At 47.7% G+C, this 8,965-nt stretch overlaps 1 long non-coding RNA gene across 1 annotated transcript; it reads left to right on the forward strand.

Moving 5' to 3' along the window:
* Positions 1-5,930: 5,930 nt before the first annotated feature.
* LOC106955644 (uncharacterized) lies at positions 5,931-8,130 on the forward strand. Its single transcript, XR_001426625.1, has 3 exons — positions 5,931-7,483; positions 7,585-7,789; positions 7,946-8,130. It is a non-coding gene; the product is annotated as an uncharacterized LOC106955644 (long non-coding RNA).
* Positions 8,131-8,965: the final 835 nt, after the last annotated feature.

Consider the following 8,965-nt stretch of genomic DNA (forward strand, 5'->3'; position numbering starts at 1 on the left):
GCTGCCCCAATCCGCCTGTCGATCTCCCGCTCCCTTCTTCCCTCATTCGTGAACAAGATCCCCAGATACTTAAACTCCTCCACTTGAGGCAGGACGACCCCCCTGACCCGGAGAAGGCACTCTACCCTTTTCCGGCTCAAGACCATGGCCTCGGATTTGGAGGCACTGAGCCTCATCCCGACCGCTTCGCACTCGGCCGCGAACCACTCCAGCGAGAGTTGCAGATCATGTTCCGATGAAGCCAACAGGACCACATCATCCGCAAAAAGCAGAGATGCGATCCTAAGGCCACCAAAATGGATCCCCTCAACACCTCGGCTGGTCATAAAAGTAATGAACAGAATCGGTGACAAAGGGCAGCCTTGGCGGAGTCCAACTCACACCGGAAACGAGCCCGACTTAACTGCCGGCAATGCGGACCAGACTCTGACACCGGTCGTACAGGGACCTGACACCGGGCCCGTATCAAAGGGCCCGGTACCCCATACTCCCGGAGAATCCCCCACAAGGCCCCCCTAGGGACACGGTCGAACGCCTTCTCCAAGTCCACAAAACACATGTAGACTGGTTGGGGAATTCCCATGCACCCTCCAGAACCCTGCTGAGGGTGTAGAGCTGGTCCAGTGTTCCATGACCAGGGCAAAAACCACACTGCTCTTCCTGAATCCGAGGTTCGACTATCCGATGGACCCTCCTCTCCAGGACCCCTGAATAGACCTTACCAGGGAGGCTTAAGAGTGTGACCCCCTGTAATTGGAGCACACCCTCCGGTCCCCCTTTTTAAACAGGGGGACCACCACCCCGGTCTGCCAATCCAGGGGAACTGCCCCCGATATCCATGCGATACTGCAGAGTCGCGTGAGCCAACACAACCCTACAACATCCAGAGCCTTAAGGAACTCCGGGCGGATCTCATCCACCCCCGGGGCCCTGCCACCGAGGAGCTTTTTGACCACCTCGGCGACCTCGTCCCCAGAGATTGGAGAGCCCAATCCAGAGTCTACAGGCTCAGCTTCCTCAACAGAAGGCATGTTGGTGGGATTGAGGAGGTCTTCGAAGTATTCCACCCACCTGCCCACAACGTCCCGAGTCGAGGTCAGCAGCACACCATCCCCACTATAAACAGTGTTGGTGCTGCACCGCTTCCCCCTCCTGAGACGCCGGATGGTGGCCCAGAATCGCCTCGAAGCCGTGCGGAAGTCTTTCTCCATGGCCTCTCCGAACTCCTCCCACGCCCGGGTTTTTGCCTCAGCGACCACCCGAGCCGCATGCCGCTTCGCCCGCCGGTACCCATCAGCTGTTTCTGGAGTCCCACAGGCCAAAAAAGCCCGATAGGACTCTTTCTTCAGCTTGACAGTATCTCTCACCGAAGGCCTCCACCAACGGGCTCGAGGGTTGCCACCACGACAGGCACCAGCAACCTTGCGGCCGCAGCTCCGATAAGCCGCCTCGGCAATGGAGGCACGGAACATGGTCCATTCAGACTCAATGTCCCCCACCTCCCCCGGAACGTGTTCGAAGTTCTGCCGGAGATGAGAGTTAAAGCTCCGTCTCACAGGGGACTCCGGCAGACATTCCCAGTAGACCCTCACTACACGTTTGGGCCTGCCAGGTCTGACCGGCTTCCTCCCCCACCACCGGAGCCAACTCACCACCAGGTAGTGTTCAGTGGACAGCTCCACACCTCTCTTCACCCGAGTGTCCAAGACATACGGCCGCAGATCCGATGAAACGATCACAAAATCGATCATCGAACTGCGGCCTAGGGTGTCCTGGTGCCAAGTGCACATATGAACACCCTTATGCTTGAACATGGTGTTTGTGATGGACAATCCGTGACGAGCACAGAAGTCCAATAACAGAACACCACTCGAGTTCAGATTGGGGGGGGTCGTTCCTCCCAACCACGCCCCTCCAGGTCTCACCGTCATTGCCCACGTGAGCGTTGAAGTCCCCCAGCAGAACAAGGGAGTCCCCAGTAGGGGCACTCTCCAGTACCCCCTCTAAGGACTCCAAGAAGGGTGGGTAATCTGAACTGCTGTTCAGCCCGTAAGCAAAGACAACAGTCAGAACCCGTCCCCCCACCCGTAGGCGGAGGGAGGCTACCCTCTCGATAACCGGGGCAAACCCCAACGTACAGGCGCCAAGATGGGGGGCAACAAATATGCCCCCTCCTGCCCGGCGCCTCTCACCTTGGGCAACTCCAGAGTGGAAGTACGTCCAGCCCCTCTCAAGGAGACTGGTTCCAGAACCAGAGCCATGCGTCGAGGTGAGGCCCACTATTTCTATCTGGAACCTCTCAGCCTCACACACTAGCTCCGGTTCCTTCCCCACCAGAGAGGTTACGTTCCATGTCCCAAGAGCCAGCTTCTGCAGCCGAGGATCAGACTGCCAGGGTCCCCTCCCTCGGCTGCTGCCCGTAACACATTGCACCCGACCCCTTTGGCCCCTCCAAAAGGTGGTGAGCCTGTTGGAAGGGGGACCCACGTCTCCTCTTCGGGCTGAGCCCGGCCGGGCTCCGTGGGTAAAAGCACGGCCACCAGGCGCTCGCCATCGTGCCCCACCTCCAGGCCTGGCTCCAGAGTGGGGCCCCGGTGACCCGCGTCCGGGCAAGGGAATGCCAGATCCAAGGTTGTAACTCATCATAGGGGTCTTCAGGCTGCACTTTGTTTGGTTCCTCACCTAGGACCTGTCTGCCTTGGGTGACCCTACTAGGGGCATAAAGCCCCAGACAGGGTAGCTCCTAGGATCATTGGGACACTCAAACCCCTCCACCACTTTAAGGTGGCAGCCCAAGGAGGGGCTTTTGACCAATAAAATATATAAAAATCTGTTAGCCTGTGTATGCTACCAGAGTATTTAGTTTGCTAGTTGTGAGGCAAATGCTAAAGTGAGTGTTCATCCTGGAATGACAGTCATTATACTATGCATAACTTTAATCTGATTATTGGATTGTAAATAGTAACATGTTAGAATACATGTTACTGAAACAAGGATCAGATTAGAGTAACGCATTACTGATGTGTTGATGGCATAATTGTTTGATATTACTGCTCAAGCTATTTACTGATCTATCAGGTTTCCGATATGCGTCCCCCCCAATGACAGACTCATTCCTACACCCTTGCATGTATCGGCTAATCATGATCAGTGATGGCAGTTACTTTGAAAAAGTAATTAATCGGATTACTCCTTGAAAAAGTAACTTAGATTACTGATTACTTGATGTGGAAAGTAACTAAGTTACATTAAAAGTAACTATTTTAGTTACCTTCAGCAGCTGCTAAAGGTAATACTCCACCACCTGTGAAAATTACATTGATCTTTGCCAATACTTAATTGCAAGTTATTTTATAATGGTAACATCAACAATGTGTCTCCACTTATAAGGTTGAACTGAATGAGAGATTGTTTAATGGTTACAACAGTACAAAGAAAGCCTTTGGTAATTGGTGCATGTTTTTGTGTGGTCCACTATTGTCTGGACAACTCTAAGAAGGATTTTAGAGTCTCCCTCTCTGCGCCAGCCTCCAGATTGTGAGTTATGACCCTGCGTTTGGTGTCAGAGCGTACCACACTGCGCTCCTCCTCCACAACTCAGATGGCTGCACAGATTTGTGACATTTGTCTTAATATTAATAATTATAATGGTGTTTAGTTGTACAACTTTCATTCATTGCACAACATGTTCATTCAAGGCTGTTTTCACGTTTGTTTGTGCTGTTCATATTAGTCTCGATGTTTACAGTTTTCTGGAGTGCAACGCGAAGCTCAATGTAATTCACAGCAAATTTATTAACTTGACATTAACAAAGACACAGTGGGACAGATCATCCGGGAAATGATGGACAGGGAGAGCCTGACTAAAACTAACTGGATGTCAGACAAATTCTGGGGTTTATGTCTGTTTATTTCCAAGCCTAAATAAGAAATTTCACCTTCACAAACAAGCCCAAAAGCGCAGCCCGCGATTCAGTCAATTTGCTAGAGACTTTAGAAAAAACAAGCTCAAAGCTGCTTCTAATAATCGGGGTTGGCAACAGAAACTAGAAATAATTCCTGTTTTTCCAGCAACAAATGTGCATCTCTCGCATAGAAACGGCGGTCACTCCACAAGACGAGCACAGGAAATAAAATTAAATTACAAAAGAAAATAGTAACGCGCAGTAACGCAAAGTGATTTCGATAAGTAACTGTAGTCTAACTACTGGATTTGAAATAGTAACGCGTTAGATTACACGTTACTGAAAAAAAGTGTTCCGACATCAGTAACTTCTAAGTAACGCGTTACTGTTATCACTGATCAGATCCCCCAAAATTAAGGAAATCAGCACCCAGAAATCAACTGGTTGATAAATCAGTTGGCCAATAAATATATCCTATATTATATATAATGTAAATAGCACTGCCAGCAATGCAATAAGGAGAATAGCAGGTGTGTGAATGGTCTAATGATCGGACTGCTAATTGCAGTCACTCCACATTGTTAGCAGAACTAGAGGGCCCCAAAACCAAATTTCGCTTAGGGCCCCATGGAGGCTTGGGCCGCCCCTGGATTACAGGGAATATGTGATATAGAGGTAGGGCGTGTCCTGTCTCGTAATTGTCAATAAAAGTCCACAAGTCCCAAAAATAACCACAAACACTATGTGCTTTTTGTGAAATGATTCTTGGGCATATCGGTTTATTAAAACTGGCTATGCAAAGCAGTAAGGAGTCATTTATAACATACAAACAAAATGTAGGCAGTGAATAAACCCCAAAATATCAGACTTTCATTATGTTCAAGGTGAATTTAGAGAAAGACTGATGGACAGATGGATGGATGGACAGACGGACGGACGGATAACCTGATTCACAACCAGATGGATTAGTGGCCTGATGGAAAATTGGACAGGTGAAAAAACACATGAAACAAACTGAAAGTCTAGACATTTTTTGTCATATTTCTTCAGACCTGTAAAATACATCTAAAGATCACAGATTTTTCTAGACCATATAAGAATCTTCCGAGTTATTCTCTACATTTGAAGTGAATGATAGTAGCATTGTATTCACAGCCTCTTGGACTAAATGTCTCAATTCAGCCTGTGACCTGACACACTCTCATTGCAGAAAGCTAACGTCTTCATTTCAGTGAGGTAACAAGTTCTGTGGTGTTTGTGGTTTCAAGGTGGACCAAAACTCAGAGCAGACACACACAATTTGTTAAAGCACATAAAAGATCAACAGACAGAGAGGGAGAGAGAGACCAGATGAAAATGAAAGAAAAATCAGAGGCACACTGATCATTAAATCAGCCTCTGAGCTGCAGTGTGGAGGCTGCAGATAGAAGAGCCAAATCAAACAGAATGCATTTCTGATCAGAGATAAAACTTTCCATATTAAGAGCTGAGTGACAGGCTCATCGCAGACTGAAGATCAAGGCCATGTTCAAAGGCAGAGCTGGTTCAGGGGCTGTTAATATTCATATTAANATGAAAAAAGCAAAAAGTGCAATTTGGGGGAAATCAAGATATACAGACCACCAAATTTTCATAATGTGCATTTGTACTGCGAAGGCTCACTGTGTCAAAGTCTGGCTAACACCTACAAAAAACATCTGCAACATTTATATGTTAAACAAACTAAGAAAAAAAAAAGAAAAGAAAAACAATCCGGATTCTGCACAATGAAGGAAAGAGGGAATACAGAGTTTTACTAATAAAAGACTGAAAATGCTTGATTAGATCAAATTCAAATGTTCAACATTTATCTTTAGTGGAAGACACTTTTCACTTCCAGCGAATTTCAAAATGTGTCGTGGGAGAAATATTATTTAAGTCTATGCTACTAATGCCTGGAAAAGGTCAAAAGGCATCAGAAATGCCCCGAGACTGATTTCCAGTCATCCTGCTGATGGACTCTGATGAGCAGGCAAGCGATGGTAAAAATGTGGGAAATTAGAAAACACAGTATGGGATAGCTGTATTATTTAGGACAGGGGCGCTCCAGTCCAGTCCAGTCCAGTCCTCTGCCATCCTGCCACTTTCAGATGCTTCTCTTCTGCAGCACCAGAATCGAATGATCCGCTCCTTACCAGGCCTCAGCAGAGCTCAATGTCAGCCGGAGAGGGAATTCAGGAATTTCATTTGGGTGCATTGGAGCACGGATGGATATAAAAGTTGCAGAGTGGTAGCTCTGGACCACTGGAGTTGGACTCCCCTGATTTAGGATGTAAATAACACTGTGAGGGTGATTTAATCAAAGGGAGGAAAGGAATTGTACCTTTTTTTTTTCTCGACTCGAACGATTTCATTCGTATGCCCGACGAGCTCCGTTCTTGTTTGTCTTTTTAGCTTACGTTTGAAGCGATCGATAAACCAAGCTAAACTAAAGGCATACCCTCAGCATTCTCAAACAGCTAATCTACTTGCCTGCTGATGAAGAAAGAAGCCTGTTCAGAGGGTTTGGCCTCCTCTAAAGCTCCCTCCTTATTTCCCGACAGCGCCGTTCGTCTTTCCAGCTGCCTTTTTGCCAGTCAGCTCTCTGCCTCACTCCACTCCCCCACTTCTCCCGCCGTTGAGAAGACGCCAGGCCACGACTGTCCTGCATGCCATGTCTACTGGATGTGTGAACAAAGCTGGGAGAAAGCGAGAGAGAGGGAGAGAGGTGAAAACGGCGACTCTTAAGTGAGTCAGACCCAGTCGCGCGGGACGGCTGGAAATGTCTTCCCCTTTGATTCCCCGGGGAACAGAGACAGAAAACAAATGGAGTCTGACTCCCTCATTTTCTCCAAGGTCCCAGAAGTTGACCCGCAGCCACACGTCCCGGAGCGCTGACATTCGCCGAGCCACCAGTAAGGTCTGTCAACCTGACACAACGGAATAAGAAACCCTCCCAAAAGCCCTCCGCTGCTCCGCCGCCGCCCCATCGTCCCTCATCTCCATTCCAACACAGTACGCAGTGCTCAGTGGCACAGCTGACAGCCAAGTTGGCCTGCTCACACAGCGATGACCCAGTGAGTAATTGGTCGATAGAAGTCGGCATGCATCGGCCTATGTGGCTTCGCGGGCGGGCGCTGACTCACTGTGTGTTCGGCCTCAGTCGTCATACCGCGGATATCAACGCCCACTCCGAGGAAAACAACGAATCCCGAGGGATGAGATGATCATTAGCGGAGAAGTAAAAATATCCCGTGAATAATCACTGCAACTACAACGCGTTTATCTCGCCGCTGAGGGGATATGTGTACACAACAAGAACATTATCTGTCTGCGGTGTGGCTTGCCAGCGAGCTCGGCCCATTTGGCCGCGAGCAGACAGAAGAGTTTGGCAACTGGTTATCACATCACTGCATCTCGACAACTGGATGGCCGCTGATTGTGGCCGATGAACAAAGGATTCCCGCTTTAACACATTAGACCATTAAGTCGAAAATCCGTGTCGTGTCAGTAATCCAGACACTAAGGAGGGTGGACAGGAGGAGAGCGAGCAGCTACAGGTAGGACTTGGCTCCATTTTGTGCAAAGTAGCGCGTCGCATCTGCAAGTGCGCAGGAGCACAATTCATTACACGCTGGCGTTCGCCGTGTCGTCTCTGCAGCGCGATGCAACAACACCTGCTGTTCCCCGCTGATTATATAAGCAGGGTTATGTGGAGTGAGAAGCAGTGTGAGACGCATTGTCAATGCAAAGAAACCTGACATCCAAACACAAGATGGCATCTCATCAAAGCCGTTTCTTGATTTGCATAGAGAAGCCTTTGACTTGGCACATGCCTGGTGATTGGGATAAACTCGTCGTGGACGGTAAGGCATGCGCATGTTTACGGGCGAGGCAAGGAAACAAGAGAGTAGAAATGTAAATGGTTCTTTTCGTGTCATACAATACTCACTCGTCTGCACACACCAGATTTTTTTTCAAGGTTTTTTGTGGCACAAACGGCTGTTACTGTCTGTATTCAGACAGAAGAGGGGAAGAAAAGCAGCAGAGGTGCCGAGGCCGGGAATCGAACAGCCGCTCCGGCGTCTAAAGGCCTGTCTTCGCTCCATCTCCTCACCGTCCCATGATATTTTTCTACAGTAAAATTCTGCTTATGATTTTGTCACGATTTTAAAGGAATTTAAAAAAACTACTTTTAACAGAGCCATGAACATTTCTGATGGATTATTTCTTATTTTCGAGTGGCTTTGACTGGACTTCTTAGGCTTGTCTCACAAAAGAAGAGGAAACAGGTGGATGCACTCTAAAGTTTGCTGGGTCCTTCATTATTCATTGAGTGAAATATCTGCTGGGTATCTGGAAGACCTCTGCTTTCATTTCAGTTAGTTTTATTTTACATGGTTTTCGTTTGCTTTCTCATTTTCTTTTGTCCACGCACATACGCACGGACACACACATACACGCACACACACACCTATGTTTGGTCTCCTTATGTCCTCTCAGTGTAGATGGGTTTCTCTGTAAGGCTTGTTAGAGGTAAAGGTCTCCTCTAAGGGTCTCTTGATGCTGTAGCTTTTGTCACATTGAATTTTTTTATTTTTTCCCCCCACATATTCCGCTTTGGGCTTCTCATATATCTGAACATAGGAGCACCTTTTATGTTCAATTTATCCAATAACATCAGTTTTTTTCACACACCACTACCTGCCTGTCAGCTTTTGTTTGAGTCCTTCACTTTTGCCACTGGGACACAAAGTCAATGTACAAGTTTTTTTTTGTTTGTTTGTTTTCAAAGAAGTATCTTGATTCCCTCTATTACATTACCTTTGAGCGTTTTCACATTTCTGTCTCATAACAGCCACAAACCTCAACGTGTTTCTCTGAGATTCAATGTGACATAATGCCCACACAAAGTAGGGGACGAGAAGACAGCCCTAAATAAAAATCCAGTGTGTTAAATTGAAGTCAGAAATCACCTGGTTTGTCCACGTAATGGAGTCTACTCGTGTGTTGTTGAGTTTCGTTACAAACACACCTAACCT

The sequence above is a fragment of the Poecilia latipinna genome, unplaced genomic scaffold (genome assembly GCF_001443285.1).
Source record: "Poecilia latipinna isolate Pla-1442-1.1 unplaced genomic scaffold, P_latipinna-1.0 Scaffold755, whole genome shotgun sequence".
NCBI lineage: Eukaryota > Metazoa > Chordata > Actinopteri > Cyprinodontiformes > Poeciliidae > Poecilia > Poecilia latipinna.